General features: G+C 39.0%; 1 non-coding gene across 1 annotated transcript; it reads right to left on the reverse strand.

Moving 5' to 3' along the window:
• Window positions 1–7,415: 7,415 nt before the first annotated feature.
• Window positions 7,416–7,522, reverse strand: LOC148292925 (small nucleolar RNA R71). Its single transcript, XR_015825953.1, has one exon. It is a non-coding gene; the product is annotated as a small nucleolar RNA R71 (small nucleolar RNA).
• Window positions 7,523–8,200: the final 678 nt, after the last annotated feature.

Genomic DNA, 8,200 nt, shown 5'->3' on the forward strand with positions numbered 1-8,200 from the left:
TCAGAACCAAAAGCCTCAATTTCTTCATCTAGTCCTCCATCATAGTCCATCTGTTCTTCTCCATACTCTTCTATCTAGTCTTCTTGTTCTCCTGTCTCGAGGAGCCAAGTTTGGTCCTCTGCAGAGGGCTCATAGTCTAACTGTTCCTCTTCATATTCTTCAGTCCAGTCTTGTTGTCCTTCTTCTGAAATAGGTTCGGATCCAGCTTGTACTTATGGAAGTTCAGGCTGATCGACTAGAGATGAGGTTGAATAGATGGAGGGTTTGCCTGGAGATTCTGTCTTCATCAGCTCTTGTGGTTGATATACTGCTTGTTCCGCCTGAGGAGTTACCTCTATATTGCTCCTTCTTCTGGCAGAACTTGTCTCTAGAAGTACCTGTGCATCTTTCCTGTTTCTGAGGAAGGTGCAGTATTGCCTTTGAATCCTCCTCTTTTGTGTTCTGGTTAGCTCTAGAGTTGGTCTGCCGCTTTTTCCAACGGAATACCATCTTCCTTCTATGATAGTTGCCAAAGGCTTGTCATTTCTGGGCATCTTAATTGGTATTTCCTTCTTGGGCTGTACTGGCATTCTTCTGTTGTGCTGGGCAGGCCTAAGATAACCCCTCTGTCTGGTTCTATCTTTAGAGGGAGCCGGAACTGGGCCCTGCTGGTGCGATGTTCCAATCCGATCAAATACGCTGGGTATAGGCTGGTTCTGCCTGTCTAGAGTTACTTCTAACTCACTTTCACACTTGCACTTGCTCATAGTACTACCCAAGCTGAGATGGTTGCCTTTGGCCTTTGAAAAATCTCCCTTGTGACTCTTCTGCTCCTGCTGTAACTAGCTTCTGCTGTTGGCTTGCTTATCTTCTGTTCTGGCCAATTTAAATTGACCATGTTGACTTGAGGTTGGGAAAAAGGATCTATCGTTACTGAAGGAGGTTTTTCTGCCAGTTTCAATCTTCTTGCTGTTATTCCTTCCTGTGTGACGTCTCTGAAAACAACACAACTGTTGGTGGAATGATTCCAAGAATTGTGCCATCTGCAATACTGCCTGCCCTTGAGTTCCTCTGGTTTGGGCAGCTTATGAGGTGTCTCTATTGCTTTCTGTAATAGCATCTCATCAAATAGAGCATCAACTTTGGTTAGATCGAAGGAATAGACCTTGTTCTGTGTTGGTTTGTTTGGAACAAATCCTCCTGTGAATGGTGGCGGCTTCTGGTCCTTTGGTGGTTTTGTAAGAGCTTTGCAGTTGATGTGATGTTTTAACTTTGCCATTTCTGCCATTGCAATTTCTCTTTCCTCCGAGCCTTCTGTATCCTCTTCGGATTCTACCTCAATGAGATGGATTGAAGAAGAAGGGGTCTTGTAGTATGTGCCTTTGGAAGAGTTACTCTTCTGCTGTTCTTCCTTGAGCAGCTCTTCATATTTGGATGTTTTATCCCCAGTTCTGCCAGATCTCCCGCTTCAGGGTTTGGAATTCTGGCCATGGCGGCGTCACGGTCTTTCCTGAACTGCCTGTTAACTTGCCATTGCATTATGGCTGTCATATTATACAGAGTATCCTGGCTCCTTTATGCTGTAGCCTCCTGTCGGAACACAGCTTCCTGTATCTGATTCAGCCTCCTGGAACCAGTTCTGGAACGCCTGCTTCCAGTGCTGCCATGAGCTGATTGTCTAGCATCGCTTTCTTCTTATTCTGGTCCTTCCCGGAAAGCTGCTTGGTCTCGTTCCATTGCGCAACGTGGATTCTGGCTAGAACTTCCAATATTCATATACTTTTGTAATATTTCTCTAGGAGTACATATACTGAGAAGTCCCACTGGGCGAGCCAAATTGTTCACCCATTTAGATTTGTTTCCTGTGATGGTAGGGCAAAGTTCCCCATTGCCTTGAGAACCACTGACTGGTCAACAAGTCAACTTTCTTTAGTGTGCGAGCGTGCCACTGCTAGTGATAAAAAATCCTAACAGACTTCTAAAATAGATAACTTGCGCCCCAAGTTACTGATTTCCGAAGAAGCGATTGTGAATTTGGGTGAGGAATATCTCCCAAGTAAGTTCTTTTCTTGCCTCAGACTGGTGAGGACTTTTACAATTTTTCACAGTATAAAACTGGTAGTTCTGGCCAGAATAAATGATAAAAGAGTGATCTATTTTCAGGCAGAGCTCTCCTTTACAAAGTTCAAAAGGGAAATACAACTACAAAAAGACAAAAAGAAGGCTGTGCTTCAATTTCTGTCTGAGTAGATGCTCCTGATCCGGGCTGGATTGAGTATGCCTGTGCTGGACTGGACTTTTAACAACTTCAACTGCTAGGCTTCAGCTGCAAATCGATACCAAAGCTTAAGTTTGGCAGAGCTTTAATCTATTTCAAGCCCTGGAAGGCTTTTAAACGGGCAGAGCTGGGATTTCTTCAATCTGAAAGGGGCAGAAGTGGCTGGACTCGAGCTGGAACTGTGCTGTGGTACCTTCTCTGCTTAGTCAGGGCTCTCCATAAATTTGTTGAGGTTTTCGTATTTGTGAAAAACCCAAACTCTGCTTGCTTTGGCTTTGCTGAACCAAATTTGTAACGAGAAAAATCTCGTTTTGAATGACTTTCTTCTAAGTCTGAAAATTGGCAGTTTTGACTTGTAGCTAGCTTTTCTTGTAGCTTAGCTAGCTTTTGGTTGTTTCAATTTGCTAGAAGGCTCTCTGGGATCAAGTGATCATTTTGAGTGTTTGTCTTTTGACTGATTTTTTGGTTGTTTGATTGGTCTGCTTTGTTCACTCTCTCTTGTATTTATAAGAAATGCTTTTGGGAGCGGGAGATTTGATTCTTTTAAACAAAGGGCGGCAAACAATCTCAAAAGATCTTAAGTTTTAAAAAGAAAAAGAAAGGGAGTTCTATCCATTTTCTGGCAGTTAGGCCCTCAATGATCATTTCCTGAGACAGTCACTTCCCTGTATTTTGATGGGGCGCCATACCTCCTTTTTCCAATCTAGCTGCTTTTCAAACCGTGATGGTGAGTGTGATTTTCCATTTCAACAACTCTTTGTTTCCTGCTTATCTTTCTTTTAGAAAACACAGTCTGCGTATCTTTTGAGAATAGTGCATGCCGAATTCTCCTATATATATATATATATAAAAAAGGATTTTGATCTTCCTCTGTCCGTAAAAGACTGGGGAAATTTTCTGCAGGAGTGTATTCATGAATTCCTGTAACTTCTCTCTGTGACTTTAGTTGCAATTTTTGACTTTTCAAAGTTTGGTAAATCACGTGAGTATGTTTCTCCTATGGGCTTCTCTTTTCCTTCTTTAACTTAGAACCTGCCAAGCCCATTTTTGGTTTCAAGCTGAATTTGTTTCGAGGCCCAGGTCTCTTCTCGATTTTGACTGCTTCCAGGGCTCCAATGTTTGGGCCGAGTGTATCGCTTTGGCCTGTTTATTTGTTAATGGGCTGGGTGTGTCGATGGGCTGAGGGCGTCAATTTTAGGTCCAAACAGGTGGCCTATCAAAAAAATGATGTGGGCTTTTGACTTTGGACTGGGCGCACCAATTTCAGGCCCAAACAGCTTCATATCCTCTCTTCTAGTAATTTACTTTCCCACTTTTATATATTTGAATTTTTCATTGGGCAGCCCCAGAATAAGGGTGTTAGGTCCAAATAGGGCTTCCCTGGCCCGAAAACAAGGGCTTCAGGCTCGAGTTATACCATCGGGTCCTAATTAATTAAATAATAGCCCAATCCAGGGTTACCATGGGCTTGAATTAGGTTTCTGAACCCAATCATGGGAACATTAACCTTAACATTGGTTTTTCTGTGTGGTTAAGTACTGTTCGTATTTACCAAGCCATAGACACACGATTGAAAGAATATTGAAGTCCTCTTAATTGAGGCATAGAAAAGAACTCATCTGAGCCAGTACCCCCCTTGGAGCATAATGGCTTGATCAGAAGTCCAGAATAAGCGCAAACCCATCAAATACAACACTCTACATTACATACACCAGGTCTATTGGGCTGGTTTCATCCCCAATAGTGGCACGCCTACAAAACCTACGAAAGAGAGCCAGAGGAAGCAAGCCATCAAGGCCCAGCCCGTGCGCCCGCTCTTCTCAACTTGATCCAACTTTCAATTTTGCTTGAAGATTGAAAGAGCCCTCTTGCAAGCCAGAAATCCAATCGGGGCATTGGTGTTGACTCGGCCTTTTCCTCTCTCCCGCTTCATTCTCAAAAGAATCACCAAGAAAGAAGAAGAAAGGGACCAACAGGCTACTACTAACGACGACGTTGATCATGAAGATAACCTTCGAAAGCAGAGGCATATTGATATTGGTATTCAAGGGGAGCAACCATCCACTTCAGACGACAATCTATGATTTGTTTAGATGGGTACGTAATTTACTTTCGTCCAAATAATTAAATACTTTTTCTTTCTCGACCCAAGTTTAACTTTTATTTATTTATTTTTGTATGTTGTTCTAGAAATTGGCGTTCTCAAGATCGTGCTGATTTTGGGTTTCCAAAATTGATTGTTGAGTTGAGTTGAGCTGAGATGAGTTGAGCTTGAGCTGTTTAAATTTTCGCATGAGCTTGTAAAATAATAAGACATCTTTGTCAGGTCCTAGGTGCTAACAGAGGTTGAAGGTATAGAATAGAGGAGAAGTTTCATGAGAATTTTGAGAGAAAATAGAGAAACCAAATCTTAATTTTCTATGATTCTTATTTCTGAATAAATCGTTTTACACAGTAAAGTTACACTTATATCAAAACAGTCTAACTAATCTACCAGACTTAAAACTAAACACGTGAGTCGTTTTAACAACCTAACAGTAATGCCAGGTCAGCTTAACCATTAGCCAAACACCCTCCCTCAATCTCAGCTGGGTTAGCTAGTCTGAGATTGCTACAATGTCTTGCAAAGAGAGGACCATGTAATCCATTGGTGAATACATCTGCGACTTGTTCATTAGTAGGTATGTATTGCACATTAAGATCTTTTCGTTGAACACGCTCCCTTACAAAATGAAAATCAATGTCCAAGTGCTTGATCCTTGAATGATAAACAGGATTTGAACTTAAAGCCAAGGCAAAGAGATTGTCACAATGCATTAAAGGAGGCTCTGGCAAGAACTCATGTAAATCTGCTAACACCTGTCGAATCCAGCCAATGTTCGCAGCAGTATTCGCTAAAGCGCGATACTCTGCTTCTGTAGAACTCCTAGCAACTGTTCCCTGTTTCTTTGATTGCCATGAGACTGGATTATGACCAAGAAACACTATGAAACCTATAGTTGATCTTCGAGTAGAAGGATCTCCAGCCCAATCGGCATCGCTATAAGCTGTTAGTTGCATTGGACCAGAACAAAATGTAATGCCATATTGAAGTGTGCCTTGAATATATCGTAAAATTCTTTTCACAAGATAGAAATGAGAGTCTGTAGGATTTGTCATGTATTGGCACACAATGTTCACTGCATAAGCAATATCAGGCCTTGTGAATGTCAAATATTGTAAAGCGCCTACCAAGCTACGAAACAAAGTTGGATCCTGATGAGCACATAAACTATCAGATTTATTATCCCTAAATATATTTGTTAGTAATTGATTTTCTTACAATTTTAGTTAATTAGGTTTGTTTTTCACTTTTGCACTTGCTTACATACCCATTACATAATTGATGATGATTTCATTATTTTATCTTAAGGTTGAAGAATTATCAAAGGGAGACTTGGTGGCATTAAACAATTTATAGTTGGGAATGACCAAATGAATGATGAAGATTAGTGCCGCACCAAGGCATAAAAGAAAAGAAGCAATGGATGGAGCAACCAATGAAACAAAAAGATGAAGAATTTGGAGAATGGAGTCATCAACACTATGGAATAAGTAAATGAAGCAAATTGGCAATTGGTTTGATGGCAAGTGGAATACATATTAAATTCATGAATGGAGGGATTTAATGAATTTAGAATTGCTCCCATTTTCCTATAAATAGGAGGAGCTATGGCATTGTAAAAATACACCAAGCTCCACAACTCTTGAGCTTTCTCTCTTCCCTCCATCTTTCTAAGTTTTAATTTCTGTTTTTAGTTTTATTTTATTATGGGGAACTAACTCCCTAGCTAAGGCTAGGGAGAAAGCTTTTAATATGAGTGTGTAATTGTTATTAGTTTGATCCAAACTTAAGCTTTAATGTGAATTTGTAGTTTTTGTTCAAATGGAATTTGTAGTTTTCTTTTTAATTAATTGATGAATGTTTGATAATCTATTTCATGGGTTCAATCATGTTTTTCCCATTGTGTAGTAAAAACTTTCATGCTTTTAAAAGAGAAGAAAATTACTAAAGATTAATAGAATTTTGATGAAGATTATTTTTTGATAGTTTGTTGCCAATGGTACAAGTTATGCTTAGAATACTTCTAAAGGAAATTAAAAAGAGCTTTAATTATTTTGAACAACTACAATGGAAAATATTTTGTGGATCAAATTATTAAGAGTTGCATGCTTATGTTAAAAGTGGAACCCCAATGCCTTAGTGTTTTAATCAATTAAATTTTCTCTAAATCAAATCTTGCATAAATCTACCTCTCAATCATAATTGTTCTTTTTCATCTCTGTTATTTTCTTTACATAATTGTGGATACGACACTCGGACTTCCGAGCTACACTGCTATACGACATCTCCCTTGGGTTTTGCAAAGTGGTGCGAACAAATTGGCGCCGTTGCCGGGGAGCGGCTTGTCAAAGAGTACAGAGATCCCCTTGGTCAGAGGTTTGCTGGTTATGTGAAATTCTTCACATATGGTACACTCTTTCCAACTTTCATCTTATTGTTAATAATTTTTTGTTTTTTGTTTTTGTTTTTATTTTTGTTTATTTATTTATTTACTTTATGCGACCTAGAGATCATCTAGGAAGATTTGTCAAAAAGTCTGAAACTGTTAATTCTGCTTCAACTTCTTCAACTGAAATATCCAACAAATCTGAAACCATGGCTGAAATTGTGTTTAATGAACAAGAGATTGCAAATAATGAACAAGAGATTAATGCTCAAATTGTGAATAATGAAATGAGAGAAGAAGTAGTTGCACCTAGAACTTTAGAGACATTTTTGCACCCTATTCGTGCACCAAATCCTTCATGCATCATGTTTCCACCTAACATGCCAAATTATGATTTCAAACCTGGAATGATTCAATTACTACCTATTTTTCATGGCATGGAAAGTGAAAATCCTTATGTGCATGTTAGGGAATTTGTAGAAGCAATTGGCACCTTTTACAATGTTCAACTTGATAGGATTAATTTCATAAGGTTGAAATTTTTTCCTTTTTCCTTAAAAGAAAAGGCTAAAGGTTGGTTGTATTCATTAAGGGCTAGATCCATAGGTTCTTGGGGGGAAATGACTCAAGCATTTTTCAACAAGTATTTTCCTAATCACAAGACGATTGCTCTTAAGAAAAGAATCTCAAATTTCTCTCAAAAGGAAAATGAAACTTTGTATCAAACTTGGGAAAAATTTAAAGAGCTTTTGAATTTGTGTCCACACCATGGCTTTGAAAACTGGCGTCTTGCTAGTTATATCTATGAGGGACTTCTCCCCCGTGATCGCCAATTTGTTGAGTCTATGTGTAATGGAAATTTTATGCAAAAAGACCCTAATGATGCCTTAGAATTTTTGGATGAAATTGCTGAAAAAGCTCATCAATGGACTGTCCCTAGTCTAGTTGAGACCACTGATCGTTCAAGAATTGTCACATCTTCTACTAATAAAGGAATTTATCAATTAAAAGAAGAGGATGATTGGAAATTAAAATTTGAGGTTTTGACTAAAGAGATAGCTGCTTTAAAAACGGAAAAATCAAATTTGCCTCAACCTATTTTTCAAGCTGATGTTAATCAAGTATGTGATTCTTGTTATGAGATTGGTCATACTGTTAAAAACTGCCCAATTTTTCAGGAAATGAAAGGAGCTTATGAGGAGCGTTGTGCTACTGTTGGAAACTTCAAACAACAATATTCTCCTTTTTCCAACACTTACAATCCAGCAACAAGGAATCATCCAAACTTTCGTTGGAGCAATGATTCACAACCTCAGGTAAGTGATAGAAATTCTTTCAATCATCAGTTTCCTGCAACTAATGCATTCAATGCTAGGCCATCTTTGAGCGATACTCTTCACACATTTATGCATGAACAACAGAAGCAAAATCAAAGGTATGATACTTTGCTTGG

This window comes from Prunus avium, chromosome 7, assembly GCF_965620075.1.
Source record: "Prunus avium chromosome 7, drPruAviu1.hap1.1, whole genome shotgun sequence".
Classification (NCBI taxonomy): Eukaryota; Viridiplantae; Streptophyta; class Magnoliopsida; order Rosales; family Rosaceae; genus Prunus; species Prunus avium.